The following is a 19164-nucleotide window of genomic DNA, read 5'->3' on the forward strand; positions in this document are numbered from 1 at the left end:
GGTGGTGAAAAGCTGTGGAGCACTTTATGGATGAGAGTGATAAGTTTATAGTCAACTCTCTAGCAGAAAGGCAGCCAGAACAATGATTAGCACAGATTGGAGGTATTGTTGTAGCAGTTGGACAGGAATATGAACCACTTGCTGCTTTTAGGATGTATTGGAGAGGGGAAAATTTAGTAAGAGAGAAACAGATTAGTAAAGAGTTACAGTAGTCCAGGCAAAAATTAATAAGATCAACAGTAAGAGTTTTTGCAGTGTAAAAGGTATGAATAAGTCAAATTGTAGAGATGTTTTTGAGGCGCAGGTGGGAAGAGCAAGTAATTGGATGTAGGGAATGAAGGAAAGTTCTTAGGCAAACATAACCCCAAAACAGTGGACATACTGTAGTTTAGTAGAGAGAGGAAACACAAGGTGTTAACTTTTGACAGATTCAGTTTTAGATAGAGGGAGGACATGATGTTAGAGATAGTGGACAGATAATCACTGGTATTTTGTAGTAAAGCAGGAGTGATGTCAGGAGAAGATGTGTGTAATCATGTCATCAGCACAAAGATGGTGCTGAAAAGAAAATCTACTAATGGTTTGTGCTATAGGTGTGCCTTATAGAGGGAAGATGATGGGACTTAGGACTGAACCCTGAGGAACCTTGAAAGGAAGAGGAAGAGGAGCCAGAAAATGATACAGTGAAGAAACGGTCAGAAAGGTAGGGGGAAAACCAAGATAGAACAGTATTCTTGAGACCGAAAGAGTGAGGAGCTAAGGAGCTAGAAATCCCGTGTCGATTGCAGCAGAAGATCCAGGAAAATCAACATGAAGTAGTGGCCATTAGATTTAGCTGTTAGTAATTCATTAGAGACTATAATAACAGCAATTTGTGTAGACAGTAAAAAGTGGAAATCGGAATGTAAAGGGTCTAGAAGAGTGTTATCTGAGAGACAGAGGATTAGATAGAAATAGACCAAATATTCTAGAAGTTTAGAGATGAAGGGGATATTAAATACATGTCTGTAGATAATAGCGCATTTCTGGTCAACAGATTTTTTTTAAGTAATGGGTGTATGCTGGCATATTTGAAAGAGAAGGGAAAGATAGCGGATGAGAGAATGGTTAAATATTTCAATTACATGAGCAGTGACAGTTGGGGAGAGGGATCGGAGTATGTGAGAGGGAATAGGATGAGTGTTGGAGTGGTGCAGACAATAGGGTGAGCAAAAGGCAGGGAGCCTGGTTACTTCTTCAGTAACTGGTTCAAAGTAAACAATAAATGAGGATACATGAGGTAAATTCCACACATTTTTTTCTCCGTTCTTTTTTTGGCGGGGGTGGGGATTGATTACGGTAAAACAATAAACCAATAAACCTCTAAATAAGGACATATGCATTGACAATAATTTTCCCATGAACAAGACTCGACTGCTTCTTAGGATTCCATGCTATAAAATATATTCTTCTAAATAGGATAAGAAAAGCAGAATTTATTTTTTTACCTATTCTGAGCCAATGAATAAGTAAAAATAAATTCCAGCCTGTGGAATAACACTGTAAAACAGGAGGTCAAACTTAATGTACTTGTGTCCTTTAGGTCAATTTTTCAAACCTTTCTCTGTTACTATGATAAAACACTCTAGAATGATTAAAAAGAAAATGGGATGAACAATGACAACTGACACGACTTTGCCTTGACCTCCTTATTGTTTAAAGCATTTTAGGCATCTAAATTAAAGAATGTTTCCAATTGTTTCTCATATGTACCACATCTTTATATTTTATTTATTTTTTATTTTATGGTTGTCGAAATAAATAATTTCAAGGTTTTTCACAGTAAAAATGAGTTCTGCTACCCGTATACTTTTCTTCTGAACACATCTCAGTGCAGAGTTAATACTACACCGTATATTGGAAAGGAATTGAATCTGTGATAGAAATGGTGGTAACATTTCCCCTCTTAATTGGATTCTTTTACTGTTTTTACTTTTCTGTTCCTACGTTTCATTCTGTAAAAACCATCGCTTTCTTCATGTAAGCTATCACTATGATAATCACTATCAGCTATAAGAACTAAACATGTACTTAGAAGTTTGCATGTCCATAACATGCCATAAAGTCAAGCCGAGATTATTGCCTATTCCTAGAGAGCACACTTTTAATTGGGGTTTAATGATGTCTGATTTTTTAAAATGATAAACTCATTAATTTTCATTTATTTTTTGCTGGTTATATCTGCTACAATATGATCATACCTTGAAGATTCAGCTGTAAACAGGGTATTTTATTTTAGTGACAAGATAGCTTTTGGCAGATAAAATAAACTGTCTACTTCCAATACTCACACAGTAAATGAAAGTTGTCCAGCCAAATAAATGTAAGCTGCCAGAACAGGCAGTTTTGGGATTTTCTTTAATTAACCTGATGTAGAGCAACTTCCATTGCTGTGTGCCTACCAGTAAGCTCTAATTATTTTGTTACATTTAATTAAGATAAAGTAACACATAACATTTTGTCAGGGTCTGAGTAATTGTCAGATTTATTAGAAAACCCTTCTATGCAAAGTAAAACTTAAAGAATGCCAAAATCTTTTGGGGCTCATTAACCCCTTAATGACCGCCGATATGGATATTATTTGTGGCAGTTTAGGGTTCTTATTCCTCAGCGGCGCTTTTTAACAGCACTGAGAAATGTGGTTATAGCACTCCCCAGCATCAGAAAATCTCTGGGGTCTTGGCTACAGGGAGTAGCTGAGACCCGAGAGAACATAACTCGGGTTGGTTTTTACTGTTCCCAGTGTTTCACGGAATAACTGCAACTGCATAAAAGTTTGATTTCCCATTTATTTCTCTCTCCTCTGATATGATCTAGTACATAGGGGTACTTTTATGACCCCTGGGTACCTTCAGTACCTTCAGCACCTCCTGCATCCCCCACAGTCCTGTCCCCAGGCCCTCGCCTCGGCATCTTCTTCCGGGAAGAAAATGGTGGCCAGCACCCAGCAACAATCGATTTTTCCTACTGGTTCATTTTGATCACTCTGATAGACCCTATCACAGAGATAAAAATAAAAAAAATAGTAAAGCAAACCCTCCTTTATCACCCCCATAGTTAGGCAAAGCTCCGTTAGGGTTAGGGTTGGGGCTAGAGTTAGGGTTAAAGTTGGGATTAGAGTTAGGATTAGGGTTGGGGCTAGGGCTAGGGTTAGTGTTGTTGTTAGAGCTAGGGTTAGAGTTGGGCTAGGGTTAGAGCTAGAGTTAGTGTTGGGCTAGGGTAAGAGCTAGGGTTAGGGTTGGGCTAAGGTTAGAGCTAGGGTTAAGGTTGGGCTAAGGTTAGAGCTAGAGTTAGGGTTGGGCTAGGGTTAAGGTTGGGGCTAGGGTTAGGGTTTGGGTTGGAGCTAGGGTTAGGCTTGGGCTAGGGTTAGGGCTAGAGTTAGAGTTGGGTTAGGGTTAAGCTAGGGTTAGGGTTTGGGCTAGGGTTATGGCTAGGAATATGGTTGTGTTGGGGTTAGGGTTATGTTGGGGTTAGGGTTATGGTAATGGTTAGGCTTGAGATTAGAGTTAGGGGTATGTTGGGGTTTGGGCTGTGTTAGGATTGATTTCCACTATTTAGGTACAGGGGGTCTCCAAACGCGACATGGCACCCGCCAATGAATCCAGCCAGTTTTGTGCTCAAAAAGTCAAACAGTGCTCTCTCACTTCTGAACCATGCCATGAGCCCAAACAGTGGATTTCCCCCACATACAGTGTATTGGCATACTCAGGAAGAATTGCACAACAAATTTTGTGGTCCATCTTCTCCTGATACCCTTGTGAAAATAAAAAAGTTTAGTTCCAAAGTATTTTTTTTGTGAAAAAAGTAAAATGTTCATTTTTTCTTTCCATTTTGCTTTAGTTCTTGTGAAGCACCTGAATGGTTATTAAACCTAATGAATGTGGATTTGCGCACCTTGAGGGGTGCAGTTTTTAGAATGGTGTCACTTTTTGGGCATTTTCTGTTATATTGACTCCCCAAACTCACTTCAAATGTGAGGTGGTCCCTAAAAAAAATGGTTTTGTAAATTTTGTTGGAAAAATGAGAAATCGCTGGTCAACTTTTAACCCTTATAATGTCCTAACAAAAAAATTAGGATTCCAAAATTGTGGTAATGTAAAGTATACATGTGGGAAATGTTATTTATTAACTATTTTGTACAATATGACTCTGATTTAAGGGCACAAAACTTTAAAGTTTTAAGATTGCTAAATTTTCAAAATTATTGACAAATTTCCATTTTTTCATAAATAAACACAAGTCATATTGAAGAAATTTTACCACTAACATGAAGTACAATATGTAGCGAAAAAACATTCTCTGAATCAGTGGGATCCATTGAAGCGTTCCAGAGCTATAACCTCATAAAATGACAGTGGTCAGAATTGTACAAATTTGCTTGGTCATTAAGTACAAAACCGGCTCTGTCACTATGAGGTTAATGATAACCCAGAAATCACTTTGCTACCAGAAAAAAATGTGAAGGATAAGCTGGTTCTAAATTTTAAAACCTGGTTATATTAATACTATAAGTGAGTGTGATCATGTAGCACAGCCACATCAATATTCTCTCTCCTATGTGCATGACTTCTGATAAACTGAATTTAAAATTCAAGGGGTTGTCCAGTCATCTGATACAAGTGAGTGCTGATTTCTGAATCCATAGAATGTATGTACCACATGCTGTCAGGATTCTCCAGTGTAGCTAGTGACAGCAAGTGGTCACGTGGCCACAAGTATGCAACTTGTATAAATGAGGTTACATGCAGAATATATGTGCATGTAACAGCATGTAGTCAGAATGTGACAGGGAGTATGAAAATTGCATACTTCCAGTCACTTGACCACCCATCCTCACTGGCAACAACAGAGAATTCTGACAGCATGCGATGTGCACACTATAAAGATTCAGAAGAATGATTCCAGGAAAATCATCATGAGCAAATGTACAAAAATTTTGAAGAAAATCACAAAATATTTGGGTCCTTATTTAATTTTCTGTAAAAGTTAAACAATGAATTGAATTGGTGGAAAAGTTATGTATACCTTATTCACCTTATAGTGAGCTGAAAACTGCAGTACATTTTCTGACCTTCCCATACAAAAACATTCTTTAATGGATAGAGCAAAATATAGCCACTGTCAGACACCCTTGGATTTTATTCAGATAGAATTAGAGAATTTAGCTTTTTAATTCAACATGCCCAAGTCTCCCTTCTCATTCAACAGGTTGTCCACTTCTTTTAGGCTGGTTTCACACTAGTGTATGGGAGGGCTGCAGAAGGCAGTGTACTTCCTCCCTTCTTCCTCCATGAAACCCCACCTACGCTCCACCTACTACTCCTTGCGTGCTGCGTTGCCCTGCCTACTTATCAATAACATTGGGTACTCAGGCCATGCGAATGTATGCGGATGCCTCCGCATGGCCTGTTTTGATGCTGCGCCGACTACAGCAAAATGCAACATGTTGCGTTCGGTGCAGTTCACATTGGTGAATGTAAAACAGGTCATCAATGTTTGATTGGCCGTGGTATATATATGTTTATATATAGTCATTTTTTAAATTTAAAAAAATTGCAAAATGGAAAAAAATTGCAAGAAGCAAAAGTTTAGGCACACTAGGACATTTGGTGCTCAGATAACTTTGACCATACACTATCACTATTAGGAAAAGTCAAGTAATGCAAATTTCCCAGCTTTGTAAAAACCCAGCCTCCATTGTTGAGCCAAAAAAACGCAGCCATGGGTTCTTCTAAGTAGCTGCATAGCACTCTGAAAATGAAAATGGCAGATGCGAGCAATGAAGGAAAAAAGATAGCAAGGCATTTTCGAGTTGCCCTTTCTTCAGTTTGAAATGTAATTAAGAAATGGAATTTGCAAGGAACAGTGGAAATCAAGATAAGTTCTGGAAGACGAAGCAAATTTTCAGTTAAAACTGCTCATAGGATTCCTAGAGAGGCAAATCAGGAACATCGCTTGACTGCAAAAGGCTTTCAGAAATTTAGCAGACTGTGAAGTTGTGGTGTTAGAGTTGGCTGATTGCACTAAATACATTTAATATTGAAGTGCAATTGCAACCCGGGGTCCACCGTGCAGAGATGTTACACTGCTATTAGTGTGAACAATGACGGAACATACAGTGAGCAATTGGTTGCACACACTGAGTTAAACGCCACTTAGTGAACAGTACATGAAATGAACACGCAAGCAGAAACAAAACAGATGCTCTGCTATAGAGCTATGTCTTTTGCACACAGCAATGGAAAAGATGCTCTGCAATAGAGAATTGTCACTCGCACACAGTAATGGAATAGATGCTCTGCAGTAGAGCTGTGTCACTCGCACACAGTAATGGAATAGATGCTCTGCAATAGAGCTGTGTCACTCGCACACAGTAACGTAATAGGAATGATGCTAGATACGATCCATGTTAACCTCACAGGGAAACGAAGCCCACTCATGGGGTAAGAAGCAAACAGTGGTCACACAGTCAGCAAAGCACTCAACCAACCTCTCTCTGGAGGTACCGGAATTCTAATGGATTGACGCTAGCCCTGAATTCATACAAACTCCTCTCTGGAGAACCAAAATTCTAACAGCTTACCGCCGACCCTGAGAACATGCTGGTAAAGACCATACTGATGCAATGACCCATACATACATGTAATGAAAATGATAATAGCGCACCGGCGTGTGCCTCTGAGTCTTTTATACGTAAAGCTCAAGTCCAGTCAGACAGGACCTTGCCTGTGGACCAATCTGGAGCTGTCACATCACCAGAGCAGCTGACGGCCGAGCACCAATGAGACAGCGCCACCTCACAGACATGTTCAGTAATGTGATTTCTGGACTTAGGCTCCGGAGCGCAATGCTGTACGTGCATACCAGTGGTTACCATACACTCAGCAGGATTGCCAGCAGTATCCACACGTACAGCACGAGCCTGAGCCAGACGCTGGGACCGGAGTCTGTGCCGAGCAGTCATCCCAGTGGTTGGGCCTGAATGGGAGACCACAGCAACAGACAATGCTTGGTATATATCCCGTAAAGCAGAAAAATCCAGGTGCCTAACATGTCGTACATTGTTCTACTGTTCAGAGACTCATGGTGTTCATGGAAGCGTCATCATAAAAAATCTCTCCTGCATCCTCACCATAAAATTCAGCATCAGAAGTATGCAAAAGAACATCTAAATAAGACTGATGCATTTTGGAAACAAGTCCCGTGGACCAATGAGGTTAAAATATAACTTTTTGGCCACAATGATCAAAGGTATGTGTGGAGAAAAAAGGACACAGAATTTAAGGAAAAGAACATCTCGCCAATAGTGTTGAGCGATACCGTCCGATACTTGAAAGTATTGGTATCGGAAAGTATCGGCCGATACCGGCAAAGTATCGGATCTAATCCGATACCGATACCCGATACCAATACAAGTCAATGGGACTCATGTATCGGACGGTATTCCTGATGGTTCCCAGGGTCTGAAGGAGAGGAAACTCTCCTTCAGGCCCTGGGAACCATATTTATGTGTAAATAAAGAATTAAAATAAAAAATATTGCTATACTCACCTCTCCGACGCAGCCTGGACCTCACCGAGGGAACCGGCAGCGTTGTTTACTTAAAATTTGCGCGTTTATTTCCTTACTTGAAGTCCCGGCTTGTGATTGGTCGCGTGCCGCCCATGTGGCCGCGACGCGACCAATCACAGCAAGCCGTGACGTAATTTTAGGTCCTTCAGTATTTTAAAATTACGTTCCGGCTTTGTGATTGGTCGCGTCGCGGTCACATGGGCGACGCGACCAATCACAAGCCGTGACGTCACGGGAGGCTGGACACGCGCGCATTTTAAAATGCGCGCTTGTCCTGCCTCCCGTGATGTCCCGGCTTGTGATTGGTCGCGTCGCCCATGTGGCCGCGACGCGACCATACACAGCAAGCCGTGACGTAATTTTAGGTCCTTCAGGATTTTAAAATTACGTTCTGGCTTGTGATTGGTCGCGTCGCGGTCACATGGGCGACGCGACCAATCACAAGCCGTGACGTCGCGGGAGGCTGGACACGCGCGCATTTTAAAATGCGCGCTTGTCCTGCCTCCCATGACGTCACGGCTTGTGATTGGTCGCATCGCGTCGCGACCAATCACAAGCCAGAATGTAATTTTAAAATACTGAAGGACCTAAAATTACGTCACGGCTTGCTGTGATTGGTCGCGTCGCGGCCAGATGGGCGACGCGACCACAAAAGTATCGGATCTCGGTATCGGAATTCCGATACCCGCAAGTATCGGCCGATACCCGATACTTGCGGTATCGGAATGCTCAACACTACTCGCCAACCTTTAGGCAAGGGGGTGGATCAATCATGTTATGGGATTGTGTTGCAGCCAATAGTATGGGTAAGAAGATATATTTTGCAAAATATAAATGTCTTTTTTCTGTGAATTGTGTTACTATTGCATAAAAGTGTCAAAAAAATATATACAGTATATGTTAGGAAACAAATTTATTTGACTGACCCCAAATAATATACCAAATATAGAAAGCAGCAAGCATTTAAAAAGCAAAAAAAAGACGTAATATATAGCACAGCCCACACAATATATAGCAAAGCCCACACAGTATATAACACAGCCCACGTAGTATATAACACAGCCCACGCAGTATTTAACACTGCCCACATAGTATATAACACAGGCCACGCAGTATATAACACAGGCGACGTAGTATATAGGAGTGTGGGCACCATATCCCTGTTAAAAAAAATTGAAATAAAAAATAGTTATATACTCACCCTCTAGCGTCCACCAAAGCTGTCCTGAGGCGCGCGATGCTGCCGCCAGCTTCCATTCCCAGTGATGCATTGCGAAATTACCCAGATGACTTAGCGGTCTCGCGAGACGGCTAAGTCATCTGGGTAACTTTGTAATGCATTACTGGGAACGGAAGCTGGAAGCAGCATTGTGCGCATCGGTGGATGGCGGATGGTGAGAATAGCACAATTTTTTTTTTTTTTTTTTTTATTATTTTTAACATTATATCTTTTTACAATTGATGCTGCATAGGCAGCATCAATAGTAAAAAGTTGGTCCGGGATGGGTCGACAGTGGCAGTGACTGGAGGGGAGTAGGGAAAGGGCACTGACTGGAGGAGAGCGATGTGGGATTTCCGTGACAGACAAACAGACAAACAGACGTAAGTGACCCTTAGACGATTATATAGATAGATTACGCCAACATTTTCTGCAGCACTTTAAAATTAGGTGAGGACATGTACAAACAATAAAGCTATTGAAGAGTAACACATAATTTAACTGTCATAGGTGGACTGAGGGCTCTACTTATAAGAAAATATGAGTGGCACAATAGGTAAAAAGGGCTTGCTTGTCATGTATGGTCCAGCCATTATTACAATAAATAGATGTTTTTAAATAGAGCTGCATAAGCAGTTCATGAGCCTGTGTTTGTTTAAATGCTATTGGGTACAAAGGAGACATGGAGACAACTGAGTAGGAAGGACTAAATTCTGAGGAACGTTTAGAAAGGAGAAATGGTAAAGAGTTAAAGGTGAAGTGATAGACCTGTCTATACAGCTGTGTTTTTAGAGCATGTTTAACCCCTCTCTGACATTGGACATACTATCCCGTCGAGGTGGGGTGGGCCCGTATGACCACCAACGGGATAGTACATCATATGCGATCGGCCACGCTCATGGGGTGAGCGCGGCCGATCGCGGCCGGGTGTCAGCTGACTATCGCAGCTGACATCCGGCACTATGTGCCAGGAGCGGTCACGGACCACCCCCGGCACATTAACCCCCAGGACACTGCGAACAAACATGATTGCAGTGTTCCGGCGGTATAGGGAAGCATCGTGCAGGGAGGGGGGTCCCTGCGTGCTTCCCTGAGACCCCCGGAGCAACGCGATGTGATCGCGTTGCTCCGAGGGTCTCTTACCTCCTCCTCCCTGCAGCAGGCCCGGAACCAAAATGGCCGCGGCATCCGGGTCCTGCAGGGAGGTGGCTTCACAGCGCCTGCTCAGAGCAGGCGCCTGGAAGCCTGGAGCTGTGCACGTCAGTTCGCCGATCTGACACAGTGCACAGCAAAGCGTCAGATCAGCGATCTTACACTATAACATGAAGCCTCCCACCGGGGCAATGTTATAGTGTAAAAAAAAATATTCACATGTGTAAAAAAAAAAAAAAAAATAAATAAATAAATTAAAAAATATATATATATATATTGTTCCTATAAATACATTTCTTTATCTAAATAAAAAAAAACAATAAAAGTACACATATTTAGTATCGCCGTGTCCGTAATGACCCGACCTATAAAACTGTCCCACTAGTTAACCCCTTCAGTGAACACCGTAAAAAAAGCGAGCCAAAAAACAACGCTTCATTATCATACCGCCAAACAAAAAGTGGAATAACACGCGATCAAAAAGACGGATATAAATAACCATGGTACCGCTGAAAACGTCATCTTGTCCCGCAATAAACAAGCCACCATACAGCGTCATCAAAGAAAAAATAAAAAGTTATAGTCCTCAGAATAAACCGATGCAAAAATAATTATTTTTTCTATAAAATAGTTTTTATCGTATAAAAGCTCCAAAACATAAAAAAGATATAAATGAGGTATCGTTGTAATCGTACTGACCCAACGAATAAAGCTGCTTTATCCATTTTACCAAACGCGGAACGGTATAAACACCTCCCCCAAAAGAATTTCATGAATAGCTGGTTTTTGGTCATTCTGCCTCACAAAAATTGGAATAAAAAGCGATCAAAAAATGTCATGTGCCTGAAAATGTTATCAATAAAAATGTCAACTCGTCCCGCAAAAAACAAGACCTCACATGACTCTCTGGACCAAAATATGGAAAAATTATAGCTCTCAAAATGTGGTAACGCAAGATATATTTTTTGCAATAGAAAGCATCTTTCAGTGTGTGACGGCTGCCAATCATAAAAATCCGCTAAAAAACCCACTATAAAAGAAAATCAAACCCCCCTACATCAGCCCCTCCATTAGCAAAAAATAAAAAAAATAAAAAAATGTATTTATTTCCATTTTCCCATTAGGGTTAGTGTTAAGGCTAGGGTTAGGGTTAGGGTTAGGGCTAGGGTTAGGGTTAAGGCTAGGGTTAGGGTTAGGGCTAGGGTTAGGGTTAGGGTCAGGGTTAGGGCTAGGGTCAGGGCTAGGGTTAGGGCTAGGGTTAGGGTTAGGGCTAGGGTCAGGGCAAGGGTTAGGGCAAGGGTTAGGGCAAGGGTTAGGGTTTGGGCTAGGGTTAGGGTTAAAGCTACAGTTAGGGTTGGGTCTAAAGTTAGGGTTAGGGTTGGGGCTAAAGTTAGGGTTAGGGTTTGGATTACATTTACGGCTGGGAATAGGGTTGGGATTAGGGTTAGGGGTGTGTCAGAGTTAGGGGTGTGGTTAGGGTTACCGTTGAGATTAGGTGTTAAGGTTGGCGGAACGCACCAAATATATTTATTAGATGGGATAGGTGCGTTCGCAACCTGGGATCCACCGTGCAGGAAAGAACCCGCTGCTAAGTAAGGCGGCGAAGCAAAATAGAATAAACAAACTCTGTTACTTCACAGAGCCCGTAGTGGTCATGCAGTCCAACCAACACGCAGCTCCTCTCCGGTGGAGCCAGAATTCTATTGGCTATTAGCCAGCCCTGAATTCACACATAAACTCCTCGCCGGAGGTGCCAGCATTCTAGGGGCTTATTTCAGCCAGGTCCTTGACTGCATACACAAAACTCCTCACCGGAGGTGCCAGCATTCTAGGGGCTTATTTCAGCCGGGTCCCTGACCACACACACGACCACGCTCGTGCTGAGCTCGTACATATTTGACACTAGCGCATGGCCTTGCGGTCATGAGAACCTTATATAGCTGCAGCACCTACAGGACCTTCCAAGAAGGACCAATGGAAGGCTGCCACAGAACTTTATCAGGTACAGGACCTTTCTGGAGGACCAATGGAAGTTGCTGAAGTACCTGAGCATGTGACCCTTGATCTCCACTGAGAGATCTTACTCTGGGCATGCTCAGTGTGTGCAAAGCAGGACTTAGTCCCAGAAAAGCCTGCTCGCCGCAGATCAGTGCAGGGTACAATAGCAGAGCCTGGAGAGGCAGCAGTAACCCTTTGCACAATATCAGACTCAGTGAGACGCTGGGACCAACGTCTCCGCTGAGCAGGCTCCACTGTGGCCGATGCAGAATGGGAGACTGCAGCAGACACGGCTCGAGATTCCCCCTGTGCAGCAGCGGGAACTAGACTCCTAACATTAGGGTTAGGGATGTGTTTGGATTAGGGTTTCAGTTATAATTGGGGGTGTTCCACTGTTTAGGCACATCAGGGGCTCTCCAAACGCGACATGGCGTACAATCTCAATTCCAGCCAATTCTGCATTGAAAAAGTAATTTAAAACAGTGCTCCTTCCCTTCCGAGCTCTCCCGTGCGCCCAAACAGGGGTTTACCCTAACATATGGGGTATCAGCGTACTCAGGATAAATTGGACAACAACTTTTGGGGTCCAATTTCAACTATTACCCTTGGAAAAATACAAAACTGGTGGCTAAAAAAGAATTTTTGTGGAAAAAAAATAATTTTTATTTTCATGGCTCTGCGATATAAACTGTAGTGAAACACTTGGGGGTTCAAAGCTTTCACAACACATCTAGATGAGTTCCTTAGGGGTCTACTTTCCAAAATGTTGTCACTTGTGGGGGGTTTCAATGTTTAGGCACATCAGTAGCTCTCCAAAAGCAACATGGCGTCCCATCTCAATTCCTGGCAATTTTGCACTGAAAAGTCAAACGGTGCTCCTTCCCTTCCGAGCTCTCCCATGTGCCCAAACAGTGGTTTACCCCCACATATGGGGTATCAGCGTACTCAAGACAAATTCTACAACAACTTTTCGGGTCCAATTTCTTCTCTTACAAACAAATTGGAGCTGAAATAATTTTGTGTGAAAAAAAGTTAAATGTTCATTTTTATTTAAACATTCCAAAAATTCCTGTGAAACACCTGAAGGGTTAATAAACTTCTTGAATGTGGTTTTGAGCACCTCGAGGGGTGCAGTTTTTGGTATGGTGTCACACTTGGTTATTTTCTAGCATATAGACCCCTCAAAATGACTTCAAATGAGATGTGGTCCCTAAAAAAAAATGGTGTTGTAAAAATGAGAAATTGCTGGTCAACTTTTAACCCTTATAACTCCCTAACAAAAAAAATGTTGTTTCCAAAATTGTGCTGATGTAAAGTGGACATGTGGGAAATGTTACTTATTAAGTATTTTGTGTGACATATCTATTTAATTGCATAAAAATTCTAATTTGGAAAATTGCAAAATTTTCAAAATTTTCGCCAAATTTCTGTTTTTTTTTCACAAATAAATGCAGGTAATATCAAAGAAATTTTACCACTATCATGAAGTACAATATGTCACGAGGAAACAATGTCAGAATCACTGGGATCCGTTGAAGCGTTCCAGAGTTATAACCTCATAAAGGGACAGTGGTCAGAATTGTAAAAATTGGCCTGGTCATTAACGTGCAAACCACCCTTGGGGGTACAGGGGTTAAAAATGTGGGGATTTGGTTAATAATTGGCTTGTCTGGAGAATGGAGAGCGCAGGTAGGGTGATAGAAAGACATGATGGAAGAATTGTATGGGGGTGCAGAACTTTAGAAAGTTTTGTGGGTCAGAGTCGTAAGTTTATTGTACTCGGAAGTGGATGGGCAATCATTACAATGAATGGCACAGGTTGGAAACATTGGTGTGGTTGCTGGACAGAAACATAACCCCGGCTGCTGAATTCAGGATGGATTCGAGAGCAGAGGGCTTAGTATGAGGGAGAGCAACTTGCAGGGAGTTGCAGTAGTTCAAATTAGAACGAATAATTATGCCAGAAAGGGTTTTTGTAGATTCAAACTTGAAAAAGTATGGATTTTTGAGATTTTGTTTAACCCCTTAACGACCGCCGATACGCCTTTTAACGGCGGCCGCTAAGGGTACTTAATCCACAGCGCCGTTAATTAACGGCGCTGTGGAAAAAGTGAATAGCGCCCCCCAGAGTCGGATTTTCTCTGGGGTCTCGGTTGCCGAGGGTAGCCGAGACCCCAGAGAACATGATTCGGGGGGTTTTTACCGAGTTGCGATCGCCGGTAATTAACCGTTTACCGGCGGTCGCAACAAAACAAAAAAAAAACGCGATTTGCCGTTTAATTTCTCTGTCCTCCGATGTGATCGCACATCGGAGGACAGAAAAATGTGGTCCCCGATGGCCCCCAATAGCCCCCCAATACTCACCTACCTCCCCCGGTGCTCCTCGTGTCTCCCCATGGGCGCCGCCATCTTTTTTCCGGGAAAAAATGGCCGGCGCATGCGCAGTGCGCCCGACGCCCGGCACCCGGAAGATCTTTGGGGTCTCGGCTGCCGGAGGTAGCCGAGACCCCAAAGAACATGATCGGGGTCGGTTTGCACCGACCCCTGCTTTGCGATCGCCGGTAATTAACAGTTTACCGGCGACCGCAAAAAAAAAAAAAAAAAAAGCGATCAGTTATTTCTCGGTCCTCTGATGTGATCGCACATCAGAGGACAGAGAAATAGGGGGATTCGGGGACCCTATCATACTCACCCGGGGTCTCTGGGTCCTCTTCTGTCTTCTCCTGCCAGCCGGCTTTTTCATCATGGCGGGCGCATGCGCAGTGCGCCCGCCATCTGCTGCCATCTGCCGGCCGGCAGAAGACAAGTTGGGGCTAAAATTAGGGTTAGGGTTAGGGTTAGAGTTAGGGTTAGAGTTAGGGTTAGGGTTAGGGTTAGAGTTAGGGTTAGGGTTAGGGTTAGAGTTAGGGTTAGGGTTAGAGTTAGGGTTAGGGTTAGAGTTAGGGTTAGGGTTAGAGTTAGGGTTAGGGTTAGAGTTAGGGTTAGGGTTGGGGCTAAATTTAGGGTTAGGGTTAGGGTTAGGGTTAGGCTACTTTCACACTAGCGTTTTTTGGCTTCCGTCGCAATGCGTCGTTGGAGAAAAAACACATCCTGCAAAAGTGCTTGCAGGATGCGTTTTTTCTCCATTGGCTTGCATTAGCGACGCATTGCGACGGATTGCCACATGTCGCATCCGTCGTGCGACGGATGCGTCGTGCTTTGGCGGACCGTCGACACAAAAAAAACTACATGTAACTTTTTTGTGCGACGTGTCCGCCATTTCCGACCGCACATGCGTGGCCGGAACTCCCCCCCCGCCTCCCCGCACCTCACAATGGGGCAGCGGATACGTTGAAAAAACAGCATCCGCTGCACCCGTTGTGCGGCGCTTACAACGCTAGCGTCGGTACGTCGGCCCGACACACTGCGATGGGCCGAGTACGACGCTAGTGTGAAAGTAGCCTTAGGCTTCTTTCACACTTGCGTCGGTACGGGGCGGTCGCAATGCGTCGGCCCGATGTACCGACGCACGTTGTGAAAATTGTGCACAACGTGGGCAGCGGATGCAGTTTTTCAACGCATCCGCTGCCCAGTCTATGTCCTGGGGAGGAGGGGGCAGGGTTACGGCCACGCATGCGCGGGAATGGCGGACGCGACGTACAAAAAAAAGGTTACATTGAACTTTTTTTGTGACGACGGGGGCTAAAGTTATGGTTAGGGTTGGGGCTAAAGTTAGGGTTGGGGCTAAAGTTAGGGTTAGAGTTAGGATTAGGGTTAGGGTTTGGATTAGGGTTGGGATTAGTGTTACGTTTGGGATTAGGGTTGGGATTAGGGTTAGGGTTGGGATTAGGGGTGTGTTGGATTTAGGGTTTTGATTAGGGTTATGGTTAGGGTTGAGATTAGGGCTGTTTTGGGGTTAGGGTTGTGATTATCGTTAGGGTTGTGATTAGGATTATGGATCGGGTTGAGATTAGGGTTAGGGGTGTGTTGGGGTTAGGGTTGGAGTTAGAATTGGGGGGTTTCCACTGTTTAGGTACATCAGGGGGTCTCCAAACACGACAGCCAATTTTGCGCTAAAAAAGTCAAATGGTACTCCCTCCCTTCTGAGCTCTGCCGTGCGCCCAAACAGTGGTTTACCCCCACATATGGGGCATCAGCGTACTCGGGATAAATTGGACAACAACTTTTGGGGTCCAATTTCTCCTGTTACGCTTGTGAAAATAAAAACTTGGGGGCTAAAAATCTTTTTTGTTGGAAAAAAAAATATTTTTTTTATTTTCACTACTCTGCATTATAAACTTCTGTGAAGCACTTGGGCATTCAAAGTTCTCACCACATATCTAGATAAGTTCCTTGGGGGGTCTATTTTCCAAAATGGGGTCACTTGTTGGGGGTTTCTACTGTTTAGGTACATTAGGGGTCTGCAAACGCAACATAATGCCCGCAGACAATTCTATCAAAGTCTGCATTCCAAAATGGCGCTCCTTCCCTTCCGAGCTCTGCCGTGCGCCCAAACAGTGGTTTACCCCCACATATGGGGTACCAGCATACTCAGGACAAATTGGACAACAACTTTTGGGGTCCAATTTCTCTTGTTACCCTTGTGAAAATAAAAATTTGGGGGCTAAAAAAATATTTTTTGTGGGAAAAAAATATTTTTTATTTTCACTACTCTGCATTATAAACTTCTGTGAAGCACTTGGGCATTCAAAGTTCTCACCACATATCTAGATAAGTTCCTTGGGGGGTCTATTTTCCAAAATGGGGTCACTTGTTGGGGGTTTCTACTGTTTAGGTACATTAGGGGTCTGCAAACGCAACATAACGCCCGCAGACAATTCTATCAAAGTCTGCATTCCAAAATGGCGCTCCTTCCCTTCCGAGCTCTGCCGTGCGCCCAAACAGTGGTTTACCCCCACATATGGGGTACCAGCATACTCAGGACAAATTGGACAACAACTTTTGGGGTCCAATTTCTCTTGTTACCCTTGTGAAAATAAAAACTTGGGGGCTAAAAAATCTTTATTGTTAAAAAATATATTTTTTTTATTTTCACGACTCTGCATTATAAACTTCTGTGATGCACTTGGGCATTCAAAGTTCTCACTTCACATCTAGATAAGTTCCATGGGGGGTCTAGTTTCCAAAATGGGGTCACTTTTGGGGGGTTTCTTCTGTTTAGGCACATCAAGGGCTCTCCAAACGTGACATGGCGTCCGATCTCAATTCCAGTCAATTTTGCATTGAAAAGTCAAATGGCGCTCCTTTGCTTCCGAGCTCAGCCATGCGCCCAAACAGTGGTTTACCCCCACATATGGGGTGTCGGCGTACTCAAGACAAATTGTACAACAGCTTCTGGGGTCCATTTTCTCCTGTTACCCTTGGTAAAATAAAAATTTGGAGGCAAAAAGATCATTTTTGTAGAAAAAATGCGATTTTTTTATTTTCACGGCTCTACGTTATAAACTTCTGTGAAGCACCTTGGGGTTTAAAGTGCTCACCACACATCTAGATAAGTTCCTTAAGGGGTCTAGTTTCCAAAATGGTGTCATATGTGGGGGGTCTCTACTGTTTAGGCACATCAGCGGCTCTCCAAACGTGACATGGCGTCCGATCTCAATTCCAGCCAATTCTACATTGAAAAAGTAAAACAACACTCCTTCTCTTCCAAGCTCTGCAGTGCGCCCAAACAGTGGTTTACCCCCATATATGGGGTATCGACGTACTCAGGAGAAATTGCACAACAACTTTTGTGGTCTAATTTCTCCTGTTACCCTTGTGAAAATAAAAATTTGGGGGCAAAAATATCATTTTTGTAGAAAAAATGAGATTTTTTATTTTCACGGCTCTACGTTATAAACTTCTGTGAAGCACTTGGGGGTTCAAAGTGCTCACCACACATCTAGATAAGTTCCTTAAGGGGTCTAGTTTCCAAAATGGTATCACTTGTGGGGGGTTTCCACTGTTTAGGCACATCAGGGACTCTCCAAACGCGACATGGCATCCGATCTCAATTCCAGCCAATTCTGCATTGAAAAAGTCAAACGGTGCTCCTTCACTTCCAAGCTCTGCGGTGCGCCCAAACAGTGGTTTACCTCCACATATGGGGTATCGACGTACTCAGGAGAAATTGCACAACAACTTTTGTGGTCTAATTTCTCCTGTTACCCTTGTGAAAATAAGAATTTGTGGGCGAAAAAATCATTTTTGTGAAAACAAATGCGATTTTTTATTTTCACGGCTCTACTCAGGAAAAATTGCACAACAAAATTTGTGGTTAAATTTCTGTTTTTACACTTGTGAAAATTAAAAAAAATGGTTCTGAAGTAAAATGTTTGCAAAAAAAAGTTAAATGTTCATTTTTTTCTTCCACATTGTTTTAGTTCCTGTGAAGTACGTAAAGGGTTAATAAACTTCTTGAATGTGGTTTTGAGCAGCTTGAGGGGTGCAGTTTTTAGAATGGTGTCAAACTTGGTTATTTTCTATCATATAGACCCCTCAAAATCACTTCAAAGGTGATGTGGTCCCTAAAAAAACATGGTGTTGTAAAAATGAGAAATTGCTGGTCAACTTTTAACCCTTATAACTCCCTAACAAAAAAAAAAATTGTTTCCAAAATTGTGCTGATGTAAAGTAGACATGTGAGAAATGTTATTTATTAACTATTTTTTGTGACATATCTCTCTGATTTAAGGGCATAAAAATACAAAGTTTGAAAATTGCAAAATTTTAAAAATTTTCGCCATATTTCCATTTTTTTCATAAATAATCGCAAATAATATCGAAGAAATGTTACCACTAACTTGAAGTACAACATGTCACGAAAAAACAGTCTCAGAATCAGCGGGATCCGATAAAGCGTTCCAGAGTTATAACCTCATAAAGTGACACTGGTCAGAATTGTAAAAATTGGCTCGGTCATTAAGTACCAAATTGGCTCTGTCACTAAGGGGTTAAAGGTGCAGATAACATGAGCGGGAAAGTGATATAGGGAATAAAGTTCTGTGTCAAATATGACCCCAAGACAGCCAGAATGTTGCTTGGGAGTTAAGGGGTTGAACAACCAAGGAAATTGCAATATTAGGTATAGATAAGTTAGTCGGAAGGAAGGGAACGTGATAATTTAAATTTTGGAAATATTCATTTTCGGACAAAGTGAGGATATTATCTTACAGATAGCAGAAAGACAATCCCTGGCATTTTGT

Source organism: Ranitomeya variabilis, chromosome 3 (genome assembly GCF_051348905.1).
Source record: "Ranitomeya variabilis isolate aRanVar5 chromosome 3, aRanVar5.hap1, whole genome shotgun sequence".
Taxonomy (NCBI): domain Eukaryota; kingdom Metazoa; phylum Chordata; class Amphibia; order Anura; family Dendrobatidae; genus Ranitomeya; species Ranitomeya variabilis.